Genomic DNA, 21265 nt, shown 5'->3' on the forward strand with positions numbered 1-21265 from the left:
AGCTGATAAGAGATCTGTAAGTATCTAAGTGGTTTTACTATTGTGCTTGGATTGAGCCTCATTTAAAGACATAAAATAAAGTTTTGAGCAGTAGTTTTAAACCACTTTTCATGAAGTTGGCTGATCTCCTACATTAGGCAGGGAAGACCAAAACCTCTCCAAGGGAAACACATCACGTGAATACCAAAACAGGAAACATTAATACTTTGTGTCTCTGGCTCTGCATTTTACTTCATTCATAGTTCATGAAATGATTATTGAAACAGTATCTTCATGCATATTGGAAGTAGAACTCTCCTCTGAATTCCCTGCTACAGTGTGCAAGATAACAGAGGCATTAACCTTTAAACGAACCCAACCCATTTGAAATGATGGGTGCTTTAAGAGTAGTGATAGAAGGACTGAGAATTTGGGCCTGGTGAAAGTTTCAACACTTTATCTGAAGCTAATGTGAGCACTTTGATTCAGCACTGTGGGGTTTGAAGTCTCCCAGGAACAGGAAGTAGCACATTCAGAATATCATAATATTATAGAAGTTAACGTTTGTTGGGCAGATGAATTTTTTATGTCAAACAATAAAAATACGTTTTTCCTTGTAATCTATGGTAGAGGTCCTTGTAGAAATAGAAATCGTAAATATTGGGAATTTTGAAAAGAAAATATCTAAGATTAATTACTTCCAAGAGAATACTAGAGAGGTTTTACATGATTCACCATGACAGGGTAGAGATGTTCCTTGGTATTTTAAAAAGGGGGGGGGGAATCTGTATTTCTTTCCATATGCCTTTCATATAAGATATGAAAGACTTGCAAAATAAAGTTATCATCAAATTTGATTTAAAAATTTGAGGTCTGTTTATCTTTTGGAGGAATAAGTGTACATATAAATGTGACTATTAATCTCACCAAGCACTCTTTAAATTAAAACATGGGAAATTCAACTAATTTGGTTTTCATTCATAAAATGTATGAATTCCTGAATGCTGGCTTCTCTATAGTATTATCTTCCATGCTGCCAATTTTTTCAAAATGTAAACAGGATAAAGTCTCACTGCCAAATTTCTGAACCAACAGAAAAAATTTTGTTTATTTGCTCTTCTCAGTACCCCGTATTTCAGTGGGAACTACAAATTAGGCCAAATGGGGAAGTGAACAGGCATGAAATAAATTTTCCTCCCTTCTGGCCAAGAAAACTTGTTCTCATAGCAACTCCCTCCATCATGTTGCTTGTTCTCGGGGCATGTGGTGCTGTTCCCTGTGATGCCCGAGCACCTTGTCTCGGTTCACTTCCAGCTGTTTGCTATGAACCGATCTTCTAGGGATTTCTGGAGGTTCTTAGATCAAATCTGGATCAGTTTATCGAGAAACAACACACCTTGTGAGGTAAGAGAGGAAGGTAAATATTTCCACACGCAACAATATAATCTTGACTATTATTTTCATTCATAATCTGTATTTTGAAAGGCCACAACATAAGCAGAGAACAAAGTGAGGGAGGGAGTAAGGTAGAGAGGGCAATTGATCTTGGCTTTGGCACTGATGGTTTATTTTTTGAATATTTTAGATAACTTGGTGGAGAAAGAGATAAGACAGAAAAATATGATTGGAGCTTGACTCCTCCCTCACCACTCCATTAAAGTACCTCCACACACATTTTATAACTGTTCTAAGTTCTTGGGTTTTACTTTCTATGTGTATACTTGATACATTCATAATGTCTCTTTCATTTAATTATTTTAAGGTTTAAAATGAAATAACAACAGTAATAATAAAACTGGACCACAGCACTTAATGATTATACTTTTAACATGGTTATCACAGTCTCTGGCAAATATTATCTTTTATGTGATCATTTTTATTAGGGCTATACTCTGATTTTTATGTTAGCTCTGCTTTTATCTTTATAATATTGGTTATATGTCTCTCCCTAATTCTCTAGGCCTTTGTTTGCTCATCTAAGAAATGTCAGTGATGGATCAATTGCTCTCCTGGGCTCCTGTAAACTCAACAATGTATGATTTGATCTTCTGTTACAGACTGTTATTTTGATAATCACCAACTATATATACATATACTTACTGAGTTCCAAATGGGACACATTATGCACAAAATAGAACAAGGAGGAAAATATCCAAGAAAATAATTACAGAAAGAACATAATGAGAGAAAGGGCCCATAAAAATCCCTCTCTATTTCTTAAATCTGTTTTTATACTTACGCATTCCCCCATGAGCTTACTCAAAACGCAATTTACAGAGACACTGAATTGGATTCAGAAAGTTGAGTGTTTTATGAATTTTTGCCTCTAAGTGACATACGCCTTTCTGCAAAATCAGAAAATAGATTTGTTCAGTGCATGGAGTAGAGTATTACTGATGTAATTGGGTAAGGCTGGCAAAATGTGTTCGGTTTTAGTTGATGACACTGAATAAATCTCTTGTCAGGAATAAATTGGGTATTCATGGAAACTTCAGTGTACCTGTGAACACCGACCAGCACAGACATCAGAGAACTTGATCAAATTTTCGCATATGGATTCAAAAAGCGTTATGAAAATGAGATTAAATGGAGAGGGAAATGCAACCGTTGAAATCCAATTAAACTGTGGTTTAGCTTATACAACAATAGATTCCCTGTGGAAAAGAGAGGGAAACCGTTAGAACTATGTGTGCACTTCAGTTTCCGTGTCCCACTACGACTTAAATGTTTAAATTGAGCCATGACTGCTTTGTATCTCCTGTGATACCTACTTGGAGAGATTTTTAAATGCAATGGAAGCTGCTGCTACCTAGGACATGGGAGAACTTTAAAATCTGTAAATCTATTGAGAGGCAACCATTATCTCACTCAGAAGATTATTTAAATGCACCCACAAGGTCTTCATACACATCTCCGGGACACAAGTAGGCTGCAATAACTCTTTTCAATGTTGATTAATCAATGCCAGTCACTTTTTATTTCAAGTGATCCACAATCCTTCCAAATGATCACACTTGTTACTAAAAGAGAAAATCAGGATATCATCACACACCAAAGAAAAGGCATTTATATTGATCACTTCATGGAAAACACATTTGGGAGCTTATGTTTAATTTCAAGGAAGGACCACTGCCTCTATGAGATACACATTGACAGAAGACTTTGTATTCAAATTTAGGGGGAACAAGAAGCCTTTTGTCTTGCATACCAATGATCTGAAGTAGAAAAACTGAACTTGCAAGGTATAAACATTTGAATTTATATTCATGGTTATCATATATTAGGTTTGTGTTGGGCTAATCAGTTTGCCTCATTTGGTTTTGATCACCTTATCTTTAAAGAGTAAACTTCTAATATATTAAGCAATGGACATGAAACATCTGTATAAGGCCTACAATATCAGGAACAGCACAGTGTGATGGATTTAGAATAATATCTGACTCAAAAAATAGAAAACATATGCTAGAACAAAGGTCCCCCCAAAATTTAATTATTATTTTGCTATTGATTACAGAAATGTGATTTTTCTCCTTTAGTTCTTCCCTTTTCTGTTATCTTCTTATTATGTAACTTAGAAAATTAGTCATAGTCCCTTTCTACAAGCATTTCTTATGCTACTTTGCCAACCTGAGAGAAGGGTAGGAACTTGCATCTTCCAAAACAAGGTTTGTCCATGTCTCAGATTTGCTGAACTCTCTTGCAGCTACATGGGTGTATTTAATGCCTTGGATTTTGGCTTACCAATTGGAAAGCTTGACCCAAAGCTTTACAGGTCTCCACCCATCTAACCAATATGAATTAGCTAATATCTTGGAAAAGATTTTTCATGTTTGTGTTTGTTCAGACAAGACTCATCATTAAGCAGGCAATGCACTAATCACAGGTCGCAGAGATGAAAAAGATTCATATATTGCTTTTGCTTCTTTGGCTTACATGTTTGTGTACATACTAGGGACCCTCTCTATTGAACACAGGGACAATTGCCTGGCATCACATTTTTTACCTGTTTCTTTCTTTTCTGTTGGTTTCTTCCACTTACTGTTTTCTCCTGGGAATGTTGGCTAATTAAAACACTTAACATGGAAATTCATACTTTTAGTTTTAATTATTTAGCTTTTTAAGTTTTTGGTAGAAACCCAGGGCCCTCTGCTTGCTAGACAATTGTTCTACCACTGAGGTAAGTCCCCATCCCCCCTCACTTTTATTTCTGAAGAATAATTTAACCTATGGAAATGTGCAATAAAATAAGGGAAATTTTTCATAGATTAAAATGTTACATATAATTAACTTTATTCCCATAATGACTTATGCATTTCTTTGGGAGTTAAAGAACACATCGGGGCAGTTACAGTTAGATCTAGGACCAGAGTTAAGATCCTCAGAAATGAATAAGATCCAGAAAAGCAGCACATACATGGGGAAGGAGTGTTCTGATGGACACAGTAAACTAATCCCATTTTCAGAATCAATCTTCAGTTCCCAAGAATATGGCTATGTTGTAATAAATATAATAGTAATATTTATAAACATATGGTATTAATAGCATCATATTTTTCCTAACTCACTTAGGTCTCTTAAAATGCTTAAGATCTTACTCTCATCATTTTTTTAGTTAAGGAACTGAAATATAAGAAAGTAGAGTAACTTATTCAGAATCTCATAGCTAGTAAATTAGAAAACTGAGATTTGAAAACAGATATTCTTGCCCCAGAGGATGTACTCTTATTTCTATTTTATACAACCTTTCATATAATAAAATGAGGTTGTGACAATGTAGAAAATAGTTTATTTAGTTAGATTATGAATAAGGAAGCTAGGTAAGGGGAGGGACTGAAAAGGAGGTGAAAAATCAGTGTAATGGAAATTTAAATAATAATTAGTGAACTAGCACACTGAACCAAGAAATTTCTTGGGCAAAGTGAAATGCAATCACCCCTCACTAAGCTCCTGAGTTTCGAGAAATTTAAAATAGAGTCGAACCTCAGTTCCCAAACTCGATTCTTTCCAGGATTCTGGTCACAAGCTGAGTTGTACAGAAACTGAATTAAATTCAATAGTTCCATGCCTATCTTATGACAGCATTTGATTTGGTTCTCATCTAGTTCAGTTGGTGATTAAAATCTTAGAGAGAGCTGAGCTCATGAACTGAAGTACAGGTGTACAATGAACTGCTCAGGACGCATGGAATGCAGCCCACTCCCTCCTAAAAAGAAGTACAACCATTCCACACTGAGTTCTTAGGACACTGTAATGCATAATAACCAGTTTCTTTCTAAGACCACAATTTACCGTACAGTCTACGTGAGGACTGAGTTATAGAGCCTGAGTTCCAATTGGTATTTTTTAACTTCACAGATCCACCTGTGCTAGGTGTCCACTAAACTATTAAGCAACTCCTGTGCTCTGTTTACCTATGAGTGACTCTAGATTGAGGAGACTTGCCAGCCGCCCATTTGGGACTCCTCCTGGACATCCAGGAACTGATCTTCCCTTCTTATTTCCAATAAAAGCTCTGCTAATCTCCTTGTAATAGTTGATTGATTGTATCAGTTTGAGAAATGGAAATGAGGAAGGACAGACTTGCTTTTGTTCTTCAGAGGAGCTCCAGGCTTCAGCTTCAGCTTAGATGTCATCTCCTGGCTTCTAGTGCAGACCCTGCAACTTCCACCTACGATCCTTCAGCCTTTTGGCATAGATTCTTCACCTGTCCCTTGTGGAATCTTCAGCCTTCTGTTGCAGACCTATTGGCGGCATCCTGTTGTGGATTTGCATGGAACACCGCAGTGAGTTCCAGACCTCGGAGTGAAACCTTCAGTCCCATGTGCAGACACCCTCTGCACTCTTCCTCATCCAGCTGTGGCTGACCATCATAAACCAATTCTGTAATTTCTTATATATTGATATATTTTGTGTTATATCTATTTCTCTAGTAAAACACTGTCTGATACACTCCTCCTTTGGTTTGAAATTTCATTCTTCAATATTAGTGAAAGCATAGGTCTGTTGCACATGGCAACATGTGGAAACTCATCCGGGATCTGGGATTAATAGGAGGTAAGCCCCAGACGGACACTTTTCATTGTCTTTTTCATTTTGCAACATGTTTTTCTTAACCATCATTACATTTAGGAGGTAGAGATTTATGCTGTCTGTTTTTTTATTGAATAGCCTTACAGCCTTATATCTCTTCTGTCGTTTTCCTGGCAGCACAGCAGAATGGGGAAATAGTATGCCTCATATAAAAACATAGGTCATCTTCCCCACGTAACAGTGACAGTTGCACCTGCTGTGCTCAAGTCTGGAAGGACAGGTTTCACCGTGTGGCCTGATCTCCCTTCCATGCTCACAGAAGGGAATGTCAAAGCTGCTTTATCATGGCTTCCTTTCTAGTTTGATGATGTGCTACTGAGAGTCAGTTTGAACTCTTGAGGCCCTTGTTCTTGGTCTTTCAAGACTGAGAAAGCAAACTCTTGACTGAACTGCTCCACTAACTCACCCCTAGTGTAATGAGAGAAAAAACCAACCAACCAACCAACCAACCAGCCAGCCAGCAAACAAATCGCTTTCACTGTAAAAGACTTCTAACTGCAATTTTCTCCTGCTCCTTTTTCTATTCTTTCGTTTGGAGTCATGTTTTTACCATCCTGGAAATGTTTTTAGCCCCAATTTGTTTCTTTCCCTGCCCTTCGGGAGAGCTGGAAACTAGGGAATATTTTTACTGCGTCCTCTTTCTCCTCCTTCAGCTAAGGTGGACTAATAAGCTCTTTTTAAGGTAGGGCCATTCTGGCACAGATGATTACATTAACAGGTCTGAAAAAGACATTTCAAAGATCCACACAGGTAGATGTCTGCTTTAGTCAAAATGAACACAAGACAGGCCAGGAATTGTCTGGTTTTTGCTGGTACATGGCATTGGGTCTGCAGCCCTTCTATATTCAGAGATACGCTGACTGAGGAAAGCCTGTAGCTAAGAATGATCCAAGGGGCCAAAGGATCGCAGGGAATAGGGCACAGATGCTGCTAGAGCAGACAGCCCAGGTCAGTTCTGCCCACTTCCTTGAGCACCTCCAGCTCACCATTGCTGGAACTGGGTGGGGTCAACGCTTAGGGAAACCTTAAGGGTGCAGGGGTAGACAGAGATACCTTCTCCCCAGTTGTTCCTTCTAAACAGGGAAAAAACTGCCAGAGGTAGACATCATCTGCACCAGGGCAGGCTGGGGCCCCAGCAGGTCTTACTCCACCTTTTGGAACACCTGCTTAGTAGGCTCCCTGACCTGATCATCCTCTAAAAAATAAATTGGCACAGGAAAATACACAAAATTACAGAACCCTACCTTTAAGGCTTATCCCTTTAAAAGAAAGATTTGTATTAAAACAAACAAACAAACAAACAAACCTGTTTTTATCAAAAAAACAGCTTGTGGGAGTACCTCTTAGAAAGAGGCCTGGAGAATCTGTAATGTAGCAGAAGTTATTCCAAAGATTATGATGAATTATTAACCTAAAATGCTATTTTAAGCTGTCTTTGCTTTCATAGGGTAAAAAGTATTTTTTCCTCCTAGTCCTTGTGATTCTTACTGAAGATCTCTTTTATGACTCACCCATGAAGTAGTAGAAATAACCTATAAAAATGTTCTCTCTCACTAGTCTATTTATAGTTATAATCCTAAAGCTAAATAGCCTACTGTAGCTCAACATGGTCAATATATCTAAGAGTGGACTCTGATTTAAAAGTAATTATTTTGTATACATATATTTTGTGTTTTTCTGTGTGTTTAACATGTTAATAATTGGTTAAAGTATTAAACATTTTTTGAGCTCATATCAATTTTGTTTTTCCTTTTATTTTTGCTCTTATAAACTTCTGGCCTTTTTTGGGTTTCCATAAAAAATTGGTTTTAAAAGAATTACTCATATAGATTTTCAGTGTAAAAAAATGGTCACTTAACACATTACTGAATGAGGGTTGATAGGCTCAAGGTTTATGCAAGGCTTGTAAATAAAATCCTTAAAGTTTGAAAACATAAAGTTTATGTAGACTTTAAGTTAACGTATGTCTATGTTAATTTTCAGGTGTGATCCTCCAAAAGTTCTACTTAACTTGGTTTATATAAATAGGTACTCAAGATAGTATTTCACATACATGTGGTTCACTTCTTAACAGCAGTCTAATTTAAATTGGATGATAATAGTAAAGACATTTTTAAAGTTGTGGCATATTTCCATCCAATTAGTGGCATCACCTGGTTAGACAACCAAGATAACATGAGAAATTAGTTTTATGAATGAAATATGTCTTTTGTCTGTTTATAATAAATTGAGAATTTTTCTTAGCTGAACATAATGTATATGTAGTGTTAAAAAGAGTTGTGTTCTGATGAATTATCTAAAGCAGTTATTAAGATAGCTAAGTGGGGACCTCTTGGTCTTGGACCTGTTGGACAAAACTCTCCTCTGTGGCCAAACACAATAGCTGACTCAGCCAGTTTGTTCAGTTTTTATCCACTGATGGGACTTCTCAGGTTTTCTCTTTTGTTTTTTTCAGGTTCTTAGGTTTGCAAATGTCAACAAACATTACTAAATAGATAATTATGGTATAAATTTAAATAGCTATGATTAAAATTTATTTTTTATGTCTAAAATATATGATTTTGGTAAAATAGTAAAATGTTCTTGGTTAAATTTAAAAAACTAAATCTAAAAAGTAAAAGTTCTACTTTTTACTAAAATAGATCCTTGTGTTTTCCATTATTAGGCTTTTGGTTATTAAAAGTGAGCTTTAACAGTGAAAGAGCATTTATATGTTAACCTATAAAATGTTTTTAATAATCAGTTTATGATTGGTTAAATGAAAAATTCTTCTGTTAATTTATGATATATACTTGAGAGTATGTAAACTATATGTATAAAGAGTCCAAAAACATATATAACAGTAAAAAAATTTGTATAAATATTTTAATGTTAAATTTTCCAAGACATCATGCGATGGATAGAAGTTACCTTTGGCCTCTGCAATTTAAATAAGTGCTCAAAGTGTTGGTCATTATTTTCCAGACATTCGTTTGTATGACAGACTCCCAGAGCATGTATACTTTTTCTTGGCATATTCCACCCCCAGTCTCTCTCTTTCAATCTGTTTCACCTACTGTGAATCAAAGCTTTAAAGTTACGCTTATAGAGTGTAATACATGCAAACTAACTAGTAGTTGTCCTCTATTATATAATATATATTTACTCTTTGACATAGAAAGTGATCACAATTTGATACATTTTTAAATCTTGTCCTACCATGTAAAACTTATTCTATATCTGTTGACATTAATTAAACAAAGGGTCTGTTATTGTATAAATGAGACAAATGTGTATATTGGATAACAAATCTATTCATGGTAATTAACAGTGTTTCCTAAGTTTATAAATGCTCAAAAGATGCCCTTAATTGTCAGTATAGTTACACCATATGAAACCTGTCAAAAGAGTTTAAAATTTGCTTTTAGTATAAAACGTAATTATATGCAAATATTTCCATATGGTTATGGAACTAATTATTGCTAACTTCATGCTATATTAAATGATGTAATTAGTTTTCCAAATATAAAAGCCTTCAAAGATACAAAAGAGAAAAACAAGCCTAAAAACATCTTATCATACTGGTGACTTATAAACTAAGTTATTTATTACAATAAACTGTTTTTAGGCTTAACCATCAGGTTTTCTCTTACTTATGCACCAGCTATTTCTTATGAAATGTGCATATGAATGCAACACAATATAGTTGGCCAGGTGATACAGATACTTCTTGAGGCTTATGTTTGTGATTATTTTATAATTATGCTATAACAGTGACAGGTACATGAACACTGTATAGTCCAGGCAATGTCACTCAAAAAATTGAAGGTAGGCTGGGGACATAGCTCAACAGCACAGCGCTTCCTGGAAAGTGTGAGGCCCTCAGTTTAATTCCTGGTACTAAAAAAAAAATTCCAGCTTAGGTATTAATAATCTATAAAGTATGTTTTTAAGCATGTACATTTTATTTAAGTGGGGTGCTTTTGAAACAAACAAAAAAAATGAAGTGCAATGTTATTGATAACAAATGTAAGTAAAGTTTTTGTATGTCATTTAATATCCTAAAATTAAATAATTATAATTGACTAAAACGTTCTTTTACAAAAAATAAAAATATAAATGTGTTTCAGAAATAATGAAACCTAGCAGTTATAACATAATAAGGTCATCATGATTGTCATGCTAAAATGCTGTTGCCCTTGATCTCAAATTTTCTCTGTGAAACTTTATAATTGTTATCTACTAATATTCTACTGGGATTCAATTTCTAAGATAATCATGATTGTCAACAATAACAAATCTCAGGTCATACTTTCCATTTCAAGGTGGTTGGCCCTCCAAGGTGAACAAGGACCCAGGACATGAGGGCACTGCAATGAACAACACAAGGCAGAATCCATTCAACAGGCTTTTGTAAAAGCAACAAGGCATATAACTTAATAACTAGGTGCAGGCAGACAGAGGACAAAAAGACCATCTGTAGGGAGGAAAGAGAAGCAGACCTTTGTTATAGGGATTGAAAGACTGGCATCCTGACATGTAAAAGAGCAGCAGGAGCAACACCATAGCTCATGAACTCTGTGTCAACAAGACCAGGCACATTGCTTCCAGCTTTGCATAGGTCATCAGAGCCAAGCCGCAGAAAGACTTAGATAATAATGTCATAGCCATTTAAAGAAACTGAACAAGAGAGAGTTCATTGACTTTTGTCCCTCTGTACACGGCTTTTATTATTTACATAATACGATACAGCATCACTATTGAGTAGTATGATTGTAAGCAAACTCTTCATACAAATCTGCAGATCTGACTCAGAACTAAGCTACATTAGTTTGAAAGCAAAACCATGTGTAGGGGCAGGAGGCACCAGAGGTAGAGAAAAGATAAGGTAAAGATATTGTAGACAGCTATGTTAGGTAGAAATAGTATAGGCAGTCATCAGGGCTAGGCCCTCGAAGGAGTCAGTGCAGAAGATGAAAACACATTACAATGGTGAGTGGAAGAGTATTCGCTGAAGGCCAAGCCTGAAGATGCAGTGACTACACCTGCATACTTTCCCAAGGGATAAATAATAATGATCAATATTAAATAGGCATCAGTCACCTGAGTGGGGAACAAGACCTTCTTGACCCAACTAGTCCAGGAAAGGTGCTTGGTCTTTTCTTGCACACTTGGTACATCACCTGCTTTCCCATCGGATCAATATTGCCTAAGCAACTCTACCTGTAATCTTATTGGTTGAATAATCTTGACCCATCTTATTCCCACCTCATGATTTCACACACATCTTCTGATTGAGCACTATAACACCTTGCCTGTAAGTGGAGTCCACAGTAACCCACTTTCTGGGTCCCCTTCTCTCTTAGGCAGAAGCTATCTTTCCTCCAATAAATATACCCTACTCTTAAATTTACACTTCATTCTTTAATTTTGAGAACACGAACTTGGCATGTCACACATCTTAGCAGATTGTGAGTTATAATACTTCCCTTATATCATTCGAAGATCCTATATCATTCCTATATCAAAGGCCTCATTGAGCTTTATTAGAAATTAATGTCAGTTTTAACCTCTGCAGACAGACCCCAGCAATTAGAAGGGCAAAGGTAGCTGAACTCTGCGGAATTAGGAAGACAAAGACGGCTAGACTCAAACAATTAGACAGAGGCAAAGAACTCAGGACCAAGAATTACCTAGATAGTGCAGTTGACATAAGAATCACACACTTCCCCTGTACTTTATATTTTAACCTAAACTATCTGTCCATAACCTGCCCTCCTCCCCCGACAATCTTACCCTCCACCAAAAGACTGAGAGAGATGGAAAGATTACATGGCCAGAAGAAATCCATGGTTAGAATGAAAGACAAGCCAGGGAGCCAGAGTCCAGAAGCTTGCACAGGACAAAGATCTCAATAAAAGGAGCTGCAGACAAGAGATCCATGAGCTATTTTCCTTCAAATTCTCCCTACTCATCCAGAGTAGCTGTCTGTCACCCCTTTCTCCTTTCTCATCTTCAAATACATTGTCTTCTTTTATTTCAAACTGCTTCTTTACTGATGCTGAGTTTAGACTCAGTGGGAGCTGTATGTTCTAGCTGATGGGTGGCTTATTTTCTGCACTTGAAGTTACCGTGTGACATACATAGTGGCATGGTGCACAACCCTCCCCAGATGTTACAAACTTTTAGTAAAAGTAAAAACTAGGACTGAACACTGCAATAAATCAGACACAGTGCCTCATGTCCATGCTTGACTATTCACGGATGAAAATAGGCATCACGACAACACTAATTTAACTATGTTCCTTTATATATATATATATATATATATATATATATATATATATATATATATATATCATAAGTTTTATATATCACAAAAAATCTATTGTGATATATGAAATTATCTTACCAGACAGCATCATTAAAGAATATTGCCTTTTCTAGTTGTTACTGTATAACTATATCGTTGTTATTGTATCATCATATATATATATACACACATACATATATATATATATATATATTTTTAGAGAGAGAGAGTTTAAATGATTTACCCAAAGTCACAATTACTTAGCGGCATTCAATATGAGAATAAATTTATTGAATACTCAACTAAAGCATTATAAATCAAAATATCTATCATATATTCTCTTTGTATTGTCATACCTGATTTAGAAAGGGCCAAGGCACTTTTGAGTTTTAATTAAGAGTAAATTTTAAGGGGCTGGGGATTTAGCTCAGCAGCACAGTGCCTGCCTGGCAAGCGCAAGGTCATGAGTTCAATTCCCGGTACCAGAAAAAAAAGCAAAAAAAAAAAAAAGAGTAAATTTTATTATGCAAAAATTTTCAGGATATATTTTACTATGACAAAAGTGAATATTTTGAATTTTTAAAAATCATTTTGATTGCAAAAATTTTCCTTTTGCTCTCCTAAAATTTGTGTAGTTTATTTATTTTTAAGTTTATGATTCATTTCAAGTACTTTTATTTGTACTATGTGTTAAAAGTAGAAGTTCATGTTTCTTCTTTTGGTAAGGGTATTCAATAGTCAGTGCCAAGTTTTTGGAAAGTTTGTATTTCTTCATTTAATTTTATTGACCACATCTATGTAGGTCTAAGTCTAAATTTTTGTTTTAATACTACTCTATTTTCATTACATCTTTCTAGTATGACATAAAATTAGTAAAATACTTTCTCCAAATTTGTTCCTTAGTTTGAAAATTGTCTTAACTTCTCTCAGTCTCTGCATTTCTATCTACATTTAAAAAGTAGGTTGACAATTTCTTTTAAAAGACTTGAGACAGGAAAATAAGGTATGGCTAAAACTGGCTGGGAAAGAAGGCATGGCTAGGGTTGGGGATATAGCTCAGTGGCACAAGCTCCTGCCTGTCAAGTGCAAGGTCCTGAGTGTGATTCTGGATACCGGAAAAAAAAAAAGAAGGCATCGCAAGAACATATATGCAGAAGAGTTTCCAAAGCTCTGCATGTGGACTCTCATGAGAACTTGAGCAGATTTTTGATAGCATGATCTAGAACTGACATCAGTCTGAGAAGCAGGTGATACACAAAGGACAGTTCATATTGAGTTTCTGCCACTGTGTTCTCTTTTGCATGGTGGCCGCCCTCATGCTGTAGGGTGTACTTCTTTTCCTGTGTTTACTTGGCCCAATCGTGTTCTGCGGAGCACTTTTCTTTACCTACCTTCCAGCCGTAGGAAGCTTAAGGGGCCACTTGAACTTTGACCTCTACTTTACTTTTTTGTCATTTTTGGTCACTCACTGAAGATACAAGTCAGTAAAGAACAACCAGCAAATCTATTATTAATCCAGTTGCAGAGTGTATCATTTAGGTTCTGTGTGTTAGAGTCCCTTTAGGTTCTGAGGTTAGAGTCCCTTTTTATTTTTGGACTTCTGATTTCCATGGTACTTTGCTCAGCTTTCTCACTCTTTTAAGGAATAAAAGCTGTTGGTAACTTGGCCTCCTGACTGAGTAGCTGCCTGCCTAAGTTTATTCTTTTTGACCTCAAGTCCTATCCTCAGTTTTCCCCTAGATGGCCATTTCTTTCTCAGGGTGTCATCTGCATCAAGGTAGCCATCTTTTCTCATCACATGACTGGCGGCCTCCTCACTTGTCATGTGACTGGGTAATGTTTTGTGTCACCTACTAGGACATTTGTTTCTCAATCTCTTTCTTGTTTCTTCTAACAAAATGCAGGCAATTTAGAAACATATGCCTAACTGCCTGAAGAGATCAAAAGAATAGCCAGTAAGCTTAATTCAACTGAACATGAGCCAAATTCTTAAAAGTTTTAAAGGCTATTTTCTTTAAAAATAGGTTCCCATCTTTACTGCCTTAAACAAAATACAGTGGTACCTCAGTGTGTGAACTGCTTTGTTTGTAAACAAGATGATTCATAAACCCAAGTGTATAGCAAAATTTTGCTTTTGTTCATAAATTCTGCATTGAGTGATGAACAGGACTGTGGCCATTTTTCTTGCATGAACACAAATGTGACCATATTTTCCAGAATTGTGGAGCAAATTAAGTTTTTGAACCAAGGTGCCACTGTCCCAAAGTTTTTACTATTGGGGAAAATGCAAGAGATTTTATTTCTCAAGTGGCTCCACTCTTCTGAAATAGATCCATTAATTGCCTTAAAAATGACTACGGGTATCCTGACCTTTTGTTTCCCAAGTGGCTCCACTTTGCTTAAATAGATCCATCAAATGGCCCAACATGGATAAGAGAATTCCAGTATGGAAGAACTCCACCCTGATCTCATGGGAGTTCCAAAGAGCTAGGTAGAGTGATCAAGTAGCTCAACACCCCTCTTCCCCACTCCTATGTTTCCCAGAGTTCTACCTATTCTATCTTCCAGAAGTGTAAGTGTTCCTTTTTAAATATTCAGATCTTTGATCCATTTCAATTTTAGTTTAATGCATGATGAGAGATGTGAATCTAATTTTAGTCTTTGACATCTGGGAAGACAACTTTCTCAGCACCATTTATTAAAGAGGCTATCTTTCTTCCAGTGAGAGTCTTTGACCTCCTTATGGAAGATAGGCAGTTGAGTATGTTTGGAGTTGTGTCTAATCTGTTCCATTTATCCTCAGCTTATTTTATTTCTTTTTTTATAAACACAGAATTGAAAGTATCACAGCACAGAGATATATGCACACTCATGTTCATAGCATCACAGTTTGTAATAACTAAATATCAGAAACAGCCCAATTGTCCATCAACTAATGAATGGATAAAGAAGGTGTATTTTTAAACAGAGAAGTACTACTCATTCATAAAGAAGGATACTTGACACATTCATAGCAAGTGGATGCACCTAGAGACCATAATCTTAACTGAAATAAACCAGACATATGCTTAAATATTGCATTGTTTCTCTGATGTGAGAAACTGAAAGTGTAAATAAGGACCAAAGTATGTAATAGATATTGCAAAGCAGGAAGAAAACATTCAAGTGGGAAGGGGCACAAGGGAGATGTGAGAGAGAAGGGAAAGAATGGAAAAGAGAAAATGAGAAAAGAAAGATAAAATGGAAGCAGAGCTTTGTAACTAAGAGAAAGAAAAGCAGAAATAAGGGGAGGATAATAGGGAAAAAGAGCAAACAGAGTATCTCATGGTCTGATACAAATTCTATATGATGAATGTGATAATTATGCATATGTAAACTCTACCAATAAATTTAATTAATGATAAAAAAAAACTTATGTGGGAAATGGTCACTACAAGCTTCACAGGACTAAGAAAAAAAGCTATTCCTGAGAACCTCTGAGACTCCTCTTCGGAAAGCAAGACTCCAGTACTGCTCTGGCTGCAGACAAATAGAGTCACTAATGACCCTAGTTCACCACAGCTTAAATTGACACCTGCATGAAGCCTCCCATTATTAACTAGACCCACTATGCTGGTAATCATGCTAAGGCAATGGCTCTCAGTCTCTCAGTAACTGATCAAACCTCTGTCTTTGTGGTACTTTGTCCTCCACAAGAAGCCTGAAAATGTGGCCTCCTCTTCATACTTGGGTTCTACATCCACAACTAATAATTACTTTCTTTCTCTCATCACACAGATAACTCAATGGTCACTAATTCTCTCTAGCCAGAAGAAGCTATAGAAGACAGAGACCTCTACTCCCTCAGCAGCTGGTAAATGATTATGGAGATTTATGTCTCTCAGGAGGGAAAGAAATAGGAAGGTAAGAAGCGGCTAAAACTGGCTGGGAAAGAAGGCACGGAAAGATCTGGAAAACATGGGAGAACAGTTCCTAAAGCCACATATGTGAACTTCTTGTGGAGCTCAAGCATATTTTAATAGACTAGCCTAGATTTGTACCAATCTGAGGAGCAAGGGTACAAAAAGGTCTGTCCACATTGAGTTTTTGCCACAGTGTACGCACTTGCATAGTGACTCTCTTCACACTGTAGGGTCGCTTCTTCTCCTACCTTTACTTGGCACAAACTCACTCTGCAGTGTCTCTTTCTTTCCCTACTTTTAATAAAGCTTTGCTAGGATTTGAACTTGTCTTGACCAACTCTCTGCTCAGGAGGAAAAGAACCTAGAAACAATATCCAGAGTTCAGCACCCTATAACCCAATAAAAGTTTCCCTATGGAATCCATATTAGCTAATCACCTATACTTACAATCTTATAGGTTAATAGCAGTTTGTCCCACATTATACCCATGTTGTGACTTGGGTGTTTAAATTACCCCTGACAGAGCACCTCATTGGCAACCCACTTTTGGGACTCTCCTGTTTCTCAGGAGCTATCTCTCAATAAAGCTTTCCTATTCTTAACCTTCATTGTCCCTTGGAATTCATCCTTCGATCTGAGGGTACAGGAACTCAATACATCTGACATCTAAGGGGTTGGGAACTATATTTCTCCTATCTCAAAACTATGAATCAATTTAGGTAGACTAGAAATTATAACACTATTTTTTATCCATAAATTCCTGTATCATTCCATTTATTGAAATTTAATTTTTGTCTTAGTATGTTCACACTGGAGTTTGCATATCTTCTATTAAATTTACACCAAAGTACTTTCTATATTTTTGACTCATCTGCTTTATTAACATTGACCCATTTGGACCAGAATTAAGATCATTAGCAAATATACATAAGAGGGATGATAGATAGAAAGATGCATTACAAAATCTCAATATTTAAAACCTAATACATTTTTCAGTCCCCCTGAAGGAAAGAGATGTTGGATGTCCTGGTTACCGAGAAAGGAGTATCTACCCCTTCTTCACCTTTGGAAGGGCTTGTCTTTTCAGTTTCAGAAAATAATTACGGTGATAACAACAAAAAATGCTACAATATTAACACCAGGCTGAACATTTATATTGCTGTATGAAAATTTTAAATAAATATGACTTTAGTTAAATACACGTTAGTAAGGAAGATTAAAGTATCCTCTTCATGTATGTGTGGGTGTGTGTACCTTGGATTAATCTGCCTGTAATGTTTTAAATACAGCTTGCCAAGAAAAAGAAAAATAATTAAGGTGATTTGCCAATTGTTTTTCAAATATAAAAGTCCCAAAATGAAGAATCAAAGTATTAAAACTGTTTCAAAGATCACCCAATAGAAAGAAATTTTTGTTAACTTAGTAATGTAGATAACAATTTCCTATGTAAATTAAAGTCCCTTAACTCATCTTTGAGCAGAATCTAAATTCAATACAAATGTACTCCCAAGTTTTACAAAGCACCAGAATAAGGCCCAATTAAGGGCAAACAAAGGACACGATTGTCAGTGTTATCTCAGTGATGCACACAAACTTTAATTGGTGCACATCTGTGCAGACCTTTGTGAAAGGAGATCTGATATTTTAAAAAATTAAAAGGCAAGGATCCTTGAAGAGGTTCTTAAAGTGAAGGACCTAGCAAGTAAATGTAAAAGAGGAAGGGTTTATGTTTTTCATTGCATGGACGTGTTAGCCTGGAGTCCTCCAAAGCAAAACCTAAAGCAATGACTTGAGTGTAAGTAAATTTTTTCTCTAAGAGGAATAGGGTTTGAGACCAGGGAGTAGGAACAAGGCACAAGAGAAGTTATAAGAGAAAGATGAAAAGCCAAGTTAGATGTTCAGTTTGTTCCCACTGTGAGCAACTGGTGATTGTTCTTCCAACATATTTTGAACAAGCTTATAAAACATATCTTGGAACCACTCATTCAGTGCACAAAAAAGAGAAATAATTATCCAATGGGATCTAACTCCTATTGCTTAAGAGTGGCTCCACAACTTTTTACAAATTTGAGTTCACATGTCTGAGCACTAGGCAGGTTCTAGAAGTAATTCCTTGTGCAGTGTCAAAGAAACTACTGGTGGAAGCAAGAGGCACAGAGAGTAGACTCCAAGTGACCATCCAGCTTTCGCACCTTCAGAACTCTGGGCAAAACCAGCATAAAACTGGTTGTGAAAACTGGCAGGCATAATAGGGGATGCTGGCAAGATTGGAAGCAGCACACAGACACTGTTTAATGCATGAAGGTTTCCCCAGTCACAAGTGGTCATCTTTCCCATCTCTGCAAATTGAACTTGTTAATGAGTTGCCCTTTTGAAATTGAATGTCAGCCTGAATGCAGGCAATTCAAATTTTCCTCTGTCTCCCCTACTCCCAATCTGTTGTGCCACTTGCACCATGTAGATTTCTTTTCTCTTATGCTGTTTCAGAATATTGTATCATCCTGCTCCATTGTAGGGGGTCAGTGTTTTTTCTTTTTAAATCTCTTCCTGTTCTTCTGCTTTGAAACTATTTTTTCTCAAGGAATGTACCATTAGAAGTGTTTACTAAGCAGGGTAGCATACAAGAAAAAATTTTTCCAGCAATGAGAAGAATTTAAAAGTCTACCAACAGGAAATGTTGAACATGTTTTTTACTTGTCTATCTCGTCCACAGAAATGCAGAGCAAATGGTGCCTTCAGCAGTGCTGGTGATGTGCAGGTAGAAGAAGGTTGTGTGTGGGCCAATAGCCCCAAGAGTAAGCGCCCTCTCTCTCTCTGTCTTTGTTACAAATGACCCGGCACCCTACAGGTTTGTGGAAATAGTAAAAATAAAGGTAGACCCACAGAGACCACAAATCAACACACATCTTCCTAGCCAGAGTCAGTATGACCCAGGGAATGGACTTTACCACTGCATACCCACTTCATGTACCAAGAAGATAAATGGGGCCAGCTGTCCTGAAGCACATCCAGTTCTAGGAACACTCAGGTAGGAGACAGTTTATGGTTCTTTTCTCTTGGTCTTTAAAGTAAAGCAATGCCATATCTCCTATCTCCAAACATCTACACAATTTTTGGATAAACAGTAGAAAGAAATGCAACTCTTTAAAACTGAAAATAATTTAAAGAGAATATTTTTTTTGGAAAATCAGAAGGATTGTAGAGGAGGAGTGTGAGTTCTTACTAGGTGACAATTTATAGTTTTCCCCCTCTTCTCACAATAAATATAATGAGTATGATGAGGAATCATTACGGAGATCTCAGTTTTGAAAGATTTTATTGTAAGCATCTTTTATATTAGCCTACAGGAAGTTCTGTGAATGTATCTTTTTTTGGGGGAATTCTGGTCTCAGTTTTTTATTAAATATAATAAATTACACAGGCAATCTATTTCACACCCTTAGAGCCAGCAAGTAAACTGAATTGAAAATACACCCCTGATTGATAAAATATTTTGCTAAGTAGACCCTGTGAAGTGATTGCCCCTCTTGTGATTTAAAAATCCTTGTGTTTCAGTAGTGAACACTCATATGTCCCTATATCATTTGTATACCACACTATTGTTTTGCATATTGATAGATTTTTCCAGCTCAGAAAGAAATAAAAATAGAATAAAATGCCTTTATTGCACGTACGGAGAAGATCACAGTGGGAAGGGCAGGGGACCTGAATCTTCTGAAAACCTGGCTGGGAGAACAATGGTAACATATGGCCAGACTGGAGGCGGGGTGTAGGGAGTGGACCAGCTGATGTGGCAGGCCAGCATTGGGTGGGAGTGTGGGAAAATGAAATAGGATATTACAAAAGGGGAGTAGGAAGTCATAATTTGGCTCAGAGGAAGAAGGGTGGGGCTTAGCACATGGCCTCTAGTGCCCAGTGCCATATTTGCTTGGAGCCATAGGGGTCAGTGCCGTAGCACATAGCCTCCAGTAGGCGGCGTCACAGCGACTCTTCTGGAATCATAATGAGGGAAGAAACCCACCACATATGACTTAGTTCAACAACCTCTATTGAATACACTCCATGTATCAGATACTGTACTTTGCTCTAGGGATAAAACATTGTTCTTATTCTTGTGAAGCCCACAGTCCAATGAAAAAATAAGACAGATGCAGATTCATATAACATAAGGAAAATTATAATAAATATAAATAACTGGTTCCAGGACAGCCCACTGCAATATAGATCAAGTTTGCCTGCAGATGAAGGAGAACGGGATATAATGCAGAAAACAAAGGGGATGACATTGAACTGGATATTGTCCATTGTGTAGGATTCTGGCAAGTGAATTTGAGATGGGCAAAGTCAAGGGGATTCAGCATTTTGTAAGATGAAAAAACATAAGTGTAAATACCTTGGAAAGTGAGTCCACCTGTTATTTTTGGAGGAATGACAAGTGTATCCACCAAATGAATGGAAAGGCATGAGTGAGCATGAAAAAGAAGAAAGAAAACCTAGTTATAAAGGGCAGCAGGACTCATGCCAAGGAATTTAGTGTTTTCTCGTGAGATGCCAGGAGATGCTACAAATTGTACTTTGCCAGCCAAGCCTGCCAAGAACAAGGTTAAAAGTAGATGCATTTCTCCTACAGCTTACAAAGTTTTTAATGTGGCCCTAACCTTCCTCAGATTGAAGAGCAAGTCACAAATTCTAGGGATTTGGCTGTTGGGAAAGCAATAGAAATTTCATTGAAATAAGAATAGATTTTTGACTGCCAAAGCTTTCTATGACAGGTGTCATCTTTAACTTTGGGGGGAAAAGTAACTAATTGCCCCTGTGCAGTTCAGTTCATACAGTGAAACCGGTAATCACTTTTTTTTTGTATTTACATAAATACAACTAAATGAAAGTGAAAAGATTTCAGAACTTGTAGCTTTGTACACTAGGCTGAGCTCTACCTAGTTCTTGGGAAAGAAGAGCTCATATGTAGCTGTGCCCAGAAAGGATAGGACCTGGAGGAAAT

This window comes from Chinchilla lanigera, unplaced genomic scaffold, assembly GCF_000276665.1.
Source record: "Chinchilla lanigera isolate Chin_1 unplaced genomic scaffold, ChiLan1.0 scaffold00084, whole genome shotgun sequence".
NCBI lineage: Eukaryota > Metazoa > Chordata > Mammalia > Rodentia > Chinchillidae > Chinchilla > Chinchilla lanigera.